The 11,157-nt window shown below is 41.5% G+C and overlaps 1 pseudogene; it reads left to right on the top strand.

Annotated features, from left to right (window-relative positions):
• Nucleotides 1–1,156: 1,156 nt before the first annotated feature.
• Nucleotides 1,157–3,935, top strand: LOC116887882 (annotated as a pseudogene).
• Nucleotides 3,936–11,157: the final 7,222 nt, after the last annotated feature.

Raw genomic sequence — 11,157 nt, 5'->3', positions numbered from 1 at the left:
AAACATCCTAGTCAGATATAAATACATTGAAATCGATGACTTTAAAGAAATAAAGCCTATAAAGATGGAAGATAAAATAACCCAGGCTCCTTGGAGTTTGTCTTGATGTTCTCTTACCAGATAGAAATAATTCCAAATTAAATAATAGAAATAAAAGATTAAAAATTATGACAAGTATTAAAACAATAATTCTCATTTTTACCTCAATAATTTGGATTGTCCTTTTATGTCTTTATGTCTCATTGTAAAACCTAAAGAAAATTACAAAGCAGCCTGTAAGATAGCCCCCTAACAAAACTACCCTACCCCCTAACCTGCAGAGGAATTCCACCAGTTAAGCCTCACCCTTCCGCCAGACACTTTCCACTGCCCAGAGAGGTCATCAGAAATAATGTAACCACGATGTGGACCAATAAAGTCAGGGGGCAGAAGAGCCCAACCAATCCTCCTATGCCTCAATGTCCCCCTCGTTATTCCTGTGACTCTTGTGGTTTTTGTGCTTAAAAGTGGCATGAATCTCTAGGGCGGGGTTCTTCTCCTTCAGTTCCTGTCTGAAGGCTGAGGAACGCAGGCACGCCAGAAATCGAAATTAATAAACCTCTTGTTGATTGCATTGAATCTGGTCTCGGTGGTCTTTGGGGATGAGCAGATCTTTGGTGGTAGTCCTTCGGGTTCAACATTTGGGAGCTCATCCAGGATTGCGCTTGCCCCTTTGACCTATGTACACCAGGTTCAGAGTTAAGCTCGAGCTAAGGCTGTATTTTGTGTTTTACGTTTCGTGTTGTTTTCTGTCTTGTATCTTACTGGTTTGTTTCTGTTTGGGGGCCCAGAGAGGGGTTGGAGACCCCTCAGTGGTCGCTGTGACTCCGGAGAGGGCCTTACAGTTGTGACGGGCAGACGTGCCGGACGTCACAGGCCACAGCCTGGAGGACGCTCCAGGTGAAGGAGGGTTTCTAAGGGACGTCTTAGAATCCCGCTGGGAAGGAGAAGTGGAATCTGCTCCTCTTCATCAGTCTTTGGTGAGTTTTAGGGAACTCCTGTCTGAGTCCGTTTTGGTTTTGTGGCAATCTCGAGGCGGCCGCTTGCTTTCGTTTTTGTGTGCACTTCTGTTTTGTCTGTTGTTCTTTTGGTTCTCTTTCTGTGTGATGAACGGACGATGGGACAGTCATTGTCTATCCCTCTTTCTCTGACTCTTGATCATTGGACTGAAGTTAGAACAAGGGTGCACAATCTATCTGTAGAAATAAAGAATTCTAAGTGGCAGACCTTATGTACCTCTGAGTGGTCCACTTTCCAGGTAGAGTGGCCTCCTGAGGGTTCATTTTTCTTAGAGGAGGTGAGACAAGTGAAGAGCAAACTCTTTCAGCCGGAATCTTCTGGCCACTCTGACCAGATTCCCTACTTTCTGGTCTGGGAGGATTTGGTTCTCTCTCCCCCTCCGTGGGCTCGGCCCTTTGTCTCACTTTCAGGGAGCCACAAGAGTAGGAATGAGGTCTTGGCCCTCCGCGGAGCGCCTAGAGATGAAAACAGCCACAAGATGGACAAGCCTGTTGAAAAGGAGATCTACCCTGACATCCAGACTGACCTGCTTCTCTCAGATCCTCCACCTCCTTACCCTCCTACTTTCGTTCCCCAGCCAGCTGTGGTGCCCCCGGCAGCCCCTGTGGATACCCTGCCTGCACCCTCAGACCCAATTGAGAATGCTATAGAAGGGGAAGTGGAGGAGGGAGTGAGGGGGGGAACAGCTTTGGGTACAAGGAGCCGCAGGGCAGAGACCCCAGACACCATTTCCATGCTACCTCTTAGAGCATATGGTCCACCTGATGATCAGGGTAACCAGCCCGTGCAGTATTGGCCTTTTTCCTCTGCTGTTCTGTATAACTGGAAAACCCACTATCCTTCCTTTTCAGAGAATCCCCAAGCCTGAACAGAATTAATTGAATCTTTGGTTTTCTTCCACCAGCCCACGTGGGATGACTGTCAGCAACTTCTTCAGACCCTCCTCACCACTGAGGAAAGACAGAGGGTCCTTTTAGAGGCTAGGAAAAATGTTCCTGGCAATGACAGGAGGCCCACGCAGCTGCCCTATGAGATAGATGCGGGCTTCCCACTGACCCGACCACCTTGGGACTTCAATTCGCCTAATGGTAGGGAGTATCTGAGGGCCTACAGCCAGGATCTAGTGGCAGGTCTCCGAGGGGCAGCAAGATGCCCTACCAATTTGGCTAAGGTACGGGAAGCTACTCAGGGGCCAACCAAGTCACCCCTGTGTTCTTAGACAGGTTGATGGAGGCTTTCCGTATGTTTACACTGTACACCCCTCTTTGGAGGAGCACAGAGCTACAGTGGCTATGGCATTCATAGACCAGGCAGCCGCTGATATAAGGAGAAAGTTACAAAGGTTAGATGGATTGCAGGGATTTTCCTTGCAAGATTTAGTGAAAGAAGCAAATAAAGTTTATAATAAAAGAGAGACAGAAGAGGAAAAAGAGGAAAGAAGACAGAAAGAACAAGAGGCACGTGAAGTAAGGCGTGAGAAGAGACAGGATTGGAACCTAACCAGAATTTTGGCCACAATGGTAGGAGAGAAGAAAGCACAGGGAGAGAGGTACCAGGGGAAAAGGCGTCCTTTGGGGAATGACCAATGTGTGTGTTGCTAAGAAAAAGGCCATTGGGCCAAAGACTGCCCAAAGAAGAAAAGGGGAACCGCTTAAGACACAGGTCCTGGCCTTAGAAGACAGTGACTAGAGGGGACGGGGCTCAGACCCCCTCCCAGAGCCTGGGGTAACATTGAGTGTGGAGGGGAAGCCAGTCCAGTTCCTGGTAGATACAGGAGCTCAACACTCTGTCCTCCTTGAATCGGCAGGTCCTCTCTCAAACAAAAAATCTGGGAACAGACAGTATTCATGGACTACTGGAAGAATGGTGGACCTTGGCATGGGCGGGGTAACCCATTCGTTCCTGGTCAACCCAGAGTGCCCTTACCTCTTGCTAGGTCGGGACTTGCTGTTCAAAGTGGGGGCTCAGATTCACTTTCACCAAGATGGGTGGACAGTGACAAACAGCAAAGGAGAACCCCTCCAAGTTCTCACTATGAGATTAGAGGAGGAACACTGGTTATATGAAGTCCCCAAAGTTACTTCAGTGGATATGCAGGACTGGATGACTAGATTCGCTCAGGCATGGGCGGAGACGGCTGGTATGGGAACTACAGAGCTGAGACCACCAGTCGAGGTTGAAATCAAAGCTGCAGCCACCCCCATAGCTGTCTGGCAATATCCCATGAGCAAGGAGGCCCGAGATGGTTTCAGTCCCCACATTTTGAGCTTTCTAGAACAAGGGGTGTTGACATGATGCCAGTCTGCCTGGAATACCCCTCTCCTGCCTGTTTGCAAACCAGGCACCAATGATTACCACCCTGTCCAGGATTTAAGAGAAGTTAAAAAATGAGTGATAGACCTACACCCGACTGTGCCCAATCCTTCTAACCTCTTGAGTTCATTGCCACCTGAAAGAATCTGGTACATAGTGCTAGACTTGAAAGATGCCTTTTTCTGTCTAAAGTTGACCCACAGAGTCATCCTATCTTTGCTTTGAATGGAAAGATCCTGCCTCTGGGATTTTGCGGCAGCTGACCTGGACCTCAAGGGTTTAAAAACTCTCCCACCATTTTTGATGAAGCCCTCCACCAGGACTTGGCACCTTTCTGAGCAATGAACTCCCAAGTGACACTCTTGCAGTATGTAGATGTCCTTTTTTTGGCAGCAGCCACAAAAGATGATTGTGTCCGTGGAACAGAGGGACTCCTGAAAGAACTCAGTACCCTTGGGTATCGCCCCTCTGCTAAAAAGGCCCAAATTTGTCAACAGCAGGTCAGTTACCTGGGGTATTCCCTAAAAGACGGGAGGGGATGGCTTTCAGAAGCCGGAAAATAGACAGTGGTACAGATTCCAGCTCCTAGGACCCATCGACAGGTCTGAGAGTTCCTAGGAATGGCTAGGCACGCCAGAAAGCGAAATTAATAAACATCTTGCCGATTGCATCGAATCTGGTCTCGGTGGTCTCTTGGGACGAGTGGATCTTTGGTGGTGGTCCTTCGGGTCCAACATTCTCAACGACCATGGCTTTAGAGAAATAACAAAGAGAAAAATTAAAGTTTGGAAGCAGGGTTTAAATGACACATTCAAAGGATGTTGTTCAGACTGAACAACAGAGAGAAAAAAATAAAAATTGGAAACAAGGCCTGGAGGATAGTTTGTTAAAATTAATAAATCAAAATAAAGTAGATGTTAAAATATCAGAATTATACCATAAAGAAAAAGTAAAGTTATAGAAGAACAGCTTAGAACAAAGGATATGGGAACTACAGAGCAGAATGAACAACAGAGAAATTTAAGAATTGGCAGAAAAGTCTAGAGGAAACACTAGAACAAAAGATACAGGATTTTATAAGTCATGATAAGCAATAATGAGAGAAAAATGAAGGTTAGAGACTGAATCTGGAAGTGACACTAGACTAAATAGTGCAGAATTTTATACATCGGGATGACTAGCAAAGGGGAAAATTGGACAAAAAGCTTAAAATAATTTACTAAAATTAATAAAATTAAATACTAAAATATCAAAATTAAAATATAAGAAAAAATAAAAGAGGGAAGCAGCACAAAGAACAGAAGATAGAAGAACTTATAAAACAGAAAGAACAATAAAATGAAAAAAATGAAGCATGGAGACAAGCCTTGGAAGAAGAGATTACAAAAACCGTTTAATTCAAGTTGAACAAAGTGCTAGTATGGTAGAGATATAAGCACTAGAACTTAAAATATTAATTAGGATAAATATTCCAATAAAGACGATGATAAAATCAAAGCCAACCCCAGGTTGGCAGAAAAGAAAATTTAGTTTATTCCATTAGTATACAACAAAGACAACCATCTACAAATTTATCAGGAATTTTAATGGCAATCCCTGAATGTCTTGGAACTGAGAAAATATAAAGCAAATGTCACTAAATTTGGCAAGCTTTCATGTTTTTTAAAACAAACTGGCTAGCCAATGCTCCTGGGAGCAGATCATATGGTACTCCAGCCTGGCTCATCCTACCCCAACTCTAACCCCACTCCAGCTGCCCACACCTAAAGACAGCTTGGTCCCCATAAGTTTTGCCACCTCCAGACTGACAGGTGAGTCACCCCTCCCACTCCAATACCTAGTCTAACTGGGACCTCCTCTGGGGCCCAGAGGACACATGACCTCCAGCCCTACTCAAGATAAGATTTCTCTCCTATCTGCATCTGTGTCCAGATTGTGTGCTCCAACTTCACCCAGCCCACCCAGAGACAGCTTGAGTTTGACCCACTCAGTAGTTATGACAGCACGGGGCTCACTGTTCAGACTCCAATACCTGCCCTAACTGGGACACTCCCCCCACCCCCTGCCCCCCGACACACTCCATTCCCAGGACTAAAGGCCAAAGAACCTTCCACTCTGCTGGAGACACATCTTCCTTCCTGTCTGCAACTGCACCCTGGATCAGATCCTGTGCTCTAACACCACCCCATCCCATTCACACCCATTCACTTTGACACCCAAGAGGTCTAGAACGGCCAGGTTCATAAAGCAGGCACTCCAGACCCCCTCCCACACCCAGAGACAGACTGACTAAATGAGGCCCAATCAGTCAGAAACAGCAAGACAAGTTAACACTAGAGTTAAACAGATGGTAAGAGGCAAGCACAAGAACAGAAACAAAAGAGAACAATGTTACTTGGCAATATCAAAATCCAGTTCATAACACAGCAAGCCCAGGATATCCCAACATACCCGAAAAGCAAGAGTCAGATATAATATCCCATCTCATGAAGAAGATAGAGATCTTTAAGGATGACATAGATAACTCCCTTAATTAAATGCATGAGTACACAGGTAAACAAGTAGAATCCCTTGAAGAGGAAACACATAAATACCTTAAGAAATCAGGGAAACCACAGGTGCAGGAATTGAACAAAACCATACAGGATCTAAATATGGAAATAGAAACAATAAAAAAAACTCATAAAGGGATACAACCCTGGAGATGGAAAACCTAGGAAAGAGAGCAGCAGTCACAGATGCAAGCATCACCATCAAAATACAAAAGAGACAAGCCAGAATCTCAGAAATAGAAATAGCAAAGAAAATATTGACAAAACAGTCAAAGAAAATACAATGTACAAAAATCTACTAAACCAAAACATTCAGGAAATTCAGGACACAATGAAAAGACAAACCCTAAGAGTAATAGGCAGAGAAAAGAGTGAAGATTGTCAAACTGAAGAGCTAGGAAATATCTTCAACAAAATTATAGAAGAAAACTTCCCTAACCTAAAGAGATGCCCATGAACATACAAGAATCCTACAGAACTCCAAATAGACTGTACCAAAAAGAAAATCCATCTGTCACATAATAATTAAAACACCAAATGCACAGAAAAAAGAAAGAATACCAAAAGCTGTAAGGGTAAAAAGGCCAACTAACATGTAAAGGCAGACCTATCAGAATTACACCAGACTTCTCAACAGAGACTCCAAAAGCCAGAAGATCTTGGGGAGATGTCATAGAAACCCTAGGATAACAAACATGCCAGTCCAGGCTACTATAAACAGCAAAACTCTCAATTACCATAGATGGAGAAACCAAGATATTCCATGAAAAAACAAAATTTACATAATATCTTTCTTCAAATCCAGCCCTACGAAGGATAATAGATGGAAAACTCCAACACTAGGAGGGAAACTACACCCAAGAAAAAGCAGGAAATTAATCTTCTGGAAACACACACAAAAGAAGAGACCCACACAAACATAATTCTATGATAACAACAACAACAACAACAACAAAACCCAGAAAGCAACAATCATGTGTTTAATATCTCTCAATATCAGTGGACTCAATTAACCAATAAAACAAACGAACAAACAAACAAAACAAAAACAGAGTAACAACCTAGATATGTAGACAGGATCCATCATTTTGTTCCAAATAGGAAACACACACACACCTCAGTAACAAAGACATATACTACCTCACAGTAAATGTCTGGAAAATTTTTTTCCCAAGCAAATGGTCCCCCAAAATAAGCTGGAGTAGCAATTCTAATTTTGAATAAAATAGACCTTAACCAAAAGTTACCAAAAAAGATGGGTAAAGACATATCATACTCATTGAAGGAAATATCCACCAAGATGAACTCTCAATTCTGAAGATATATGCCAGAAATTAAAGGACATTCACATTGGTGAAAGAAACATTCCAAAGTACACATTGAACTTCACCTGATAATGTGGGAGACTTTAACACCCCACTCTCACCAAAGGAGGAGATGATGAAAACAGAAACTTAGCAGAAACACAGTGAAACTATCAGAAGTTATGAACCAAATGGACTTAACATATATACAGAACATGTTGTCCTAAAATAAAAGAATATTCATGTTTCTCAGTACCTGACCTAACCTTCTTCAAAATTGATCAGATAATCAGAAAAAAAGCGAAGCCTCAACAGATACAGGAAGATTGAATTAATCACATTCATTGTATCTGATCGCCGTAGAGTAAGGCTGTTCTTCAATAACAAAAAAATCAAAATTAAAAAAAAAAAGTAAGCCAACATAAGCTTAGAAGAAGATTAACTCCTCTACTCAATGATAACATGTTCAGGGAAGAAATAATGAAATTAAAGACTTTCTAGATTTTAAAGAAAATAAGGCACACCATACTCAAACATATGGGACATAAATCAGTACTAAGAGGAAAACTCATAGGTCTAAGGGCTTTCATAAAGAACCTGGACAGATCCTACACATGCAGATTAACAACACATCTGAAAGCTCTAGAACAAAAAGAAGCAAACAAATGCAAGAGAAGTAGATGGCAGGAAATAATTAAACTTGGCTGAAATCAACCAAGTAGAAACAGAAATATATAATGAATCAGTAAAACTAGCAGTTGCTTCTTTGAGAAAACCAAGATAGATAAACTCTTAACCAAACTAATTGGTTAAGAGACAGTATGCACATTAACAAAATCAGAAATGAAAAGGCAGACATAACAATAGAAACTGAGGAATTTCAAAAAATCATGAGATCCTACTACAAAAGTCTATACTCAAAACTGGAAAATCTAGATGAAATGGATGGTTTTCTAGACATACCGGGTACCAAAGTTAAATCAAGATCGGATAAACCATCTAAACATTCCCTTTACCCTTAAGGAAATAGAAGCAGTCATTATAAGTCTCTCAACCAATAAATAAATAAATAAATAAATAAATAAATAAATAAATAAATAAAATAAATAGACAAACAAACTCAGAGAGTCAGAAGGTTTTCGTGCACAATTCTATCAGACCTTCAAAGAAGACATAATTCCAATACCTCTCAAAGTATTCCACATAGTAGAAACAAAAGAATCACTACCTAATTCATTATATGACGCCACAGTTTTCCTGAGACCTAAACCACACAAAGATCCAACAAAAAAGAGAACTTCAGAACAAAATCTTATATAAATAATGATACAAAATTACTCAGTAAAATTATTTTAAAAAGAATCCAAGAACACATCAAAAACAACTATTCACCATGATCAAGTAGACTTCATCCTTTATTAGGGATGTAGGGATGACTCAATATATGGAAATCCATCAACATAATTACTATATAAAAATTCAAAGAAAAAATGATCTTTTCATTAGATGCTGAAAAAGTCTTTGACAGAACAGAACACCACTTTGTGGTAAAAGTCTTTGAAAGATAAGAAATTCAAAGTACATACATAAACATAAGAAAAGGAATGTTTAGCAAATGACAACCAACATTAAAATAAATGGAGAGAAATTTGAAGCTATCCTACTAAAATCAGGTACAAGACATGGCAGCCCAATCTATCCCTATTTATTCAAGGTAGTAATCAAAATTCTAGCTAGAGCAATTAGACAACAAAAAGATTTCAAAGGAATACAAATTGGAAAGGAAATAGTTAAGATAATATTATTTGCAGATGATATGATAGTATACATAAGGGATCCCCAAAATACTACCAGAGAACTCCTAAACCTGATAAACATCTTCAACAAAATGGCTGGATATAAAACTAACTGAAACAAATTAATAGGTTTCCTCTACAAAAACAGATAAATGGGCTGAGAAAAAATTAGGGAGACAACACCCTTCACAAAAGTCACAAATAATATAAAATACCTTGGTGTAACTCTAACCAAGCAAGTAAAATATCTGTATGATAAGCTAAAGTCGAGCTCCCTGCTCCCAAACCCCATGGGGAAGAGAGCTGAACACGCAGAAGTGTGGACCATCCTAAGACTGAAGGACAAACTGCCACTTCTGCCCACCTCTGCCCACATCCCTGATCCAAGAGGAAACTGCACAGTGCCTCTGGAGACAGGAATATAGGAACAGTCAGCTGCAGGTATCTGCAGTTCTGGACTACACCCAGATCTCAAAATCCATTTGGCTATATTAACTACAACAATTTTATCTCTTTGTATTTCCACTCTTTATTAGCAGCTTTCCTTGGCAGGTATTTCATGGTACTGAAATGTAGCTGCTTGTATTAGGAATCCTAATTATGGTCCCTCAAAAATCTGGTTTCAGGAGAAGTCTGCATGTAGCTTCTTGGAATACCACCAGTTGATTCTACTTCGTAAATAAAGATGCCAACAGCCAATAGCTAGGAAGGTCAAAGAGAAACATGAATTTTAAAATTCCCAAGGCTTGGGATCAGGAGCAGGAAGAAGGACACCTGCCATGCCTAGAGAGTGTAGAGGAAAGGAAAGACACCATGCTCAAAAAAATGCAGGACAGAGAAGCATAGCTGCCATTTGAAGGAGCAGAGAGAACATGGCCCAGAATTATTTAGTAAGTAGTAACTCAGAATTATTGGCTGAAGGCCCAGCTATTGTGCTGTTTAAGTCATATTAAAATATAAAGGCTGTGTGTGTGTGGTGTGTGTGTGTGTGTGTGTGTGTGTGTGTGTATGTGTGTGTATGTCTTTCATTCAGGAACATTCATTGATACAGGCAGCCTGTCACTGGGATTTATTAATATTTCATTCAACACTGACATTTCTAATATTTTTTTTATTAACTTGAGTATTTCTTATTTACATTTCCAGTGTTATTCCCTTTCCCGGTTTCCGGGCAAACATCCCCCTAATCCCTCCCCCTCCCCTACTTTATGCGAGTTATCCCCACCCTCCCCCCATTGCCGACCTTCTCCCAACAGTCTACTTCACTGGGGGTTCAGTCTTAGCAGGACCCAGGGCTTCCCCTTCCACTGGTCCTCTTACTAGGATATTCATTGCTACCCTATGAGGTCAGAGTCAGGGTCAGTCCACGATAGTTTTGGGTAGTGGCTTAGTCCCTGGAAGCTCTAGTTGCTTGGCATTGTTGTTCATAAGGGGTCACGAGCCCCTTCAAGCTCTTCCAGTTCTTTCTCTGATTCCTTCAACGGGGGTCCTATTCTCAGTTCAGTGGTTTGCTGCTGGCATTCGCCTATGTCTTTGTTGTATTCTGGCTGTGTCTCTCAGGAGAGATCTACATCGTCTGTCGGTCTGCACTTCTTTGCTTCCATCCATCTTGTCTAATTGGGTGGCTCTATATGTATTTGCCACATGTGGGGGCAAGCTCTGAATGGGTGTTCCTTTCTGTGTCTGTTTTAATCTTTGCTCTCTATTCCTGCCAAGGGTATTCTTGTTCCCTTTTTTAAAGAAGGAGTGAAGCATTTACCTTTTGATCATCCGTCTTGAGTTTCATTTGTTCTAGGCATCTAGGGTAATTCAAGCATTTGGGCTAATAGCCACTTATTAATGAATGCATACCATGTGTGTTTTTCTGTGATTGGGATACCTCACTCAGGATGATATTTTCCAGTTCCAACCATTTGTCTATGAATTTCATAAAGGCATTGTTTTTGATAGCAGTAATATTCCATTGTGTAGATGTACCACATTTTCTGTATCCATTCCTCTGTTGAAGGGCATCTGGGTTCTTTCAGCTTCTGGCTATTATAAATAGGCTGCGATGAACATAGTGGAGCACGTGTCTTTTTTATATGTTGGGGCATTTTGTGGGTATATGCCCAAGAGAGGTATAGCTGGATC

The sequence above is a fragment of the Rattus rattus genome, chromosome X (assembly GCF_011064425.1).
Source record: "Rattus rattus isolate New Zealand chromosome X, Rrattus_CSIRO_v1, whole genome shotgun sequence".
In the NCBI taxonomy this organism is placed as follows: domain Eukaryota; kingdom Metazoa; phylum Chordata; class Mammalia; order Rodentia; family Muridae; genus Rattus; species Rattus rattus.
This window is presented reverse-complemented; position numbering and strand designations above follow the sequence as displayed.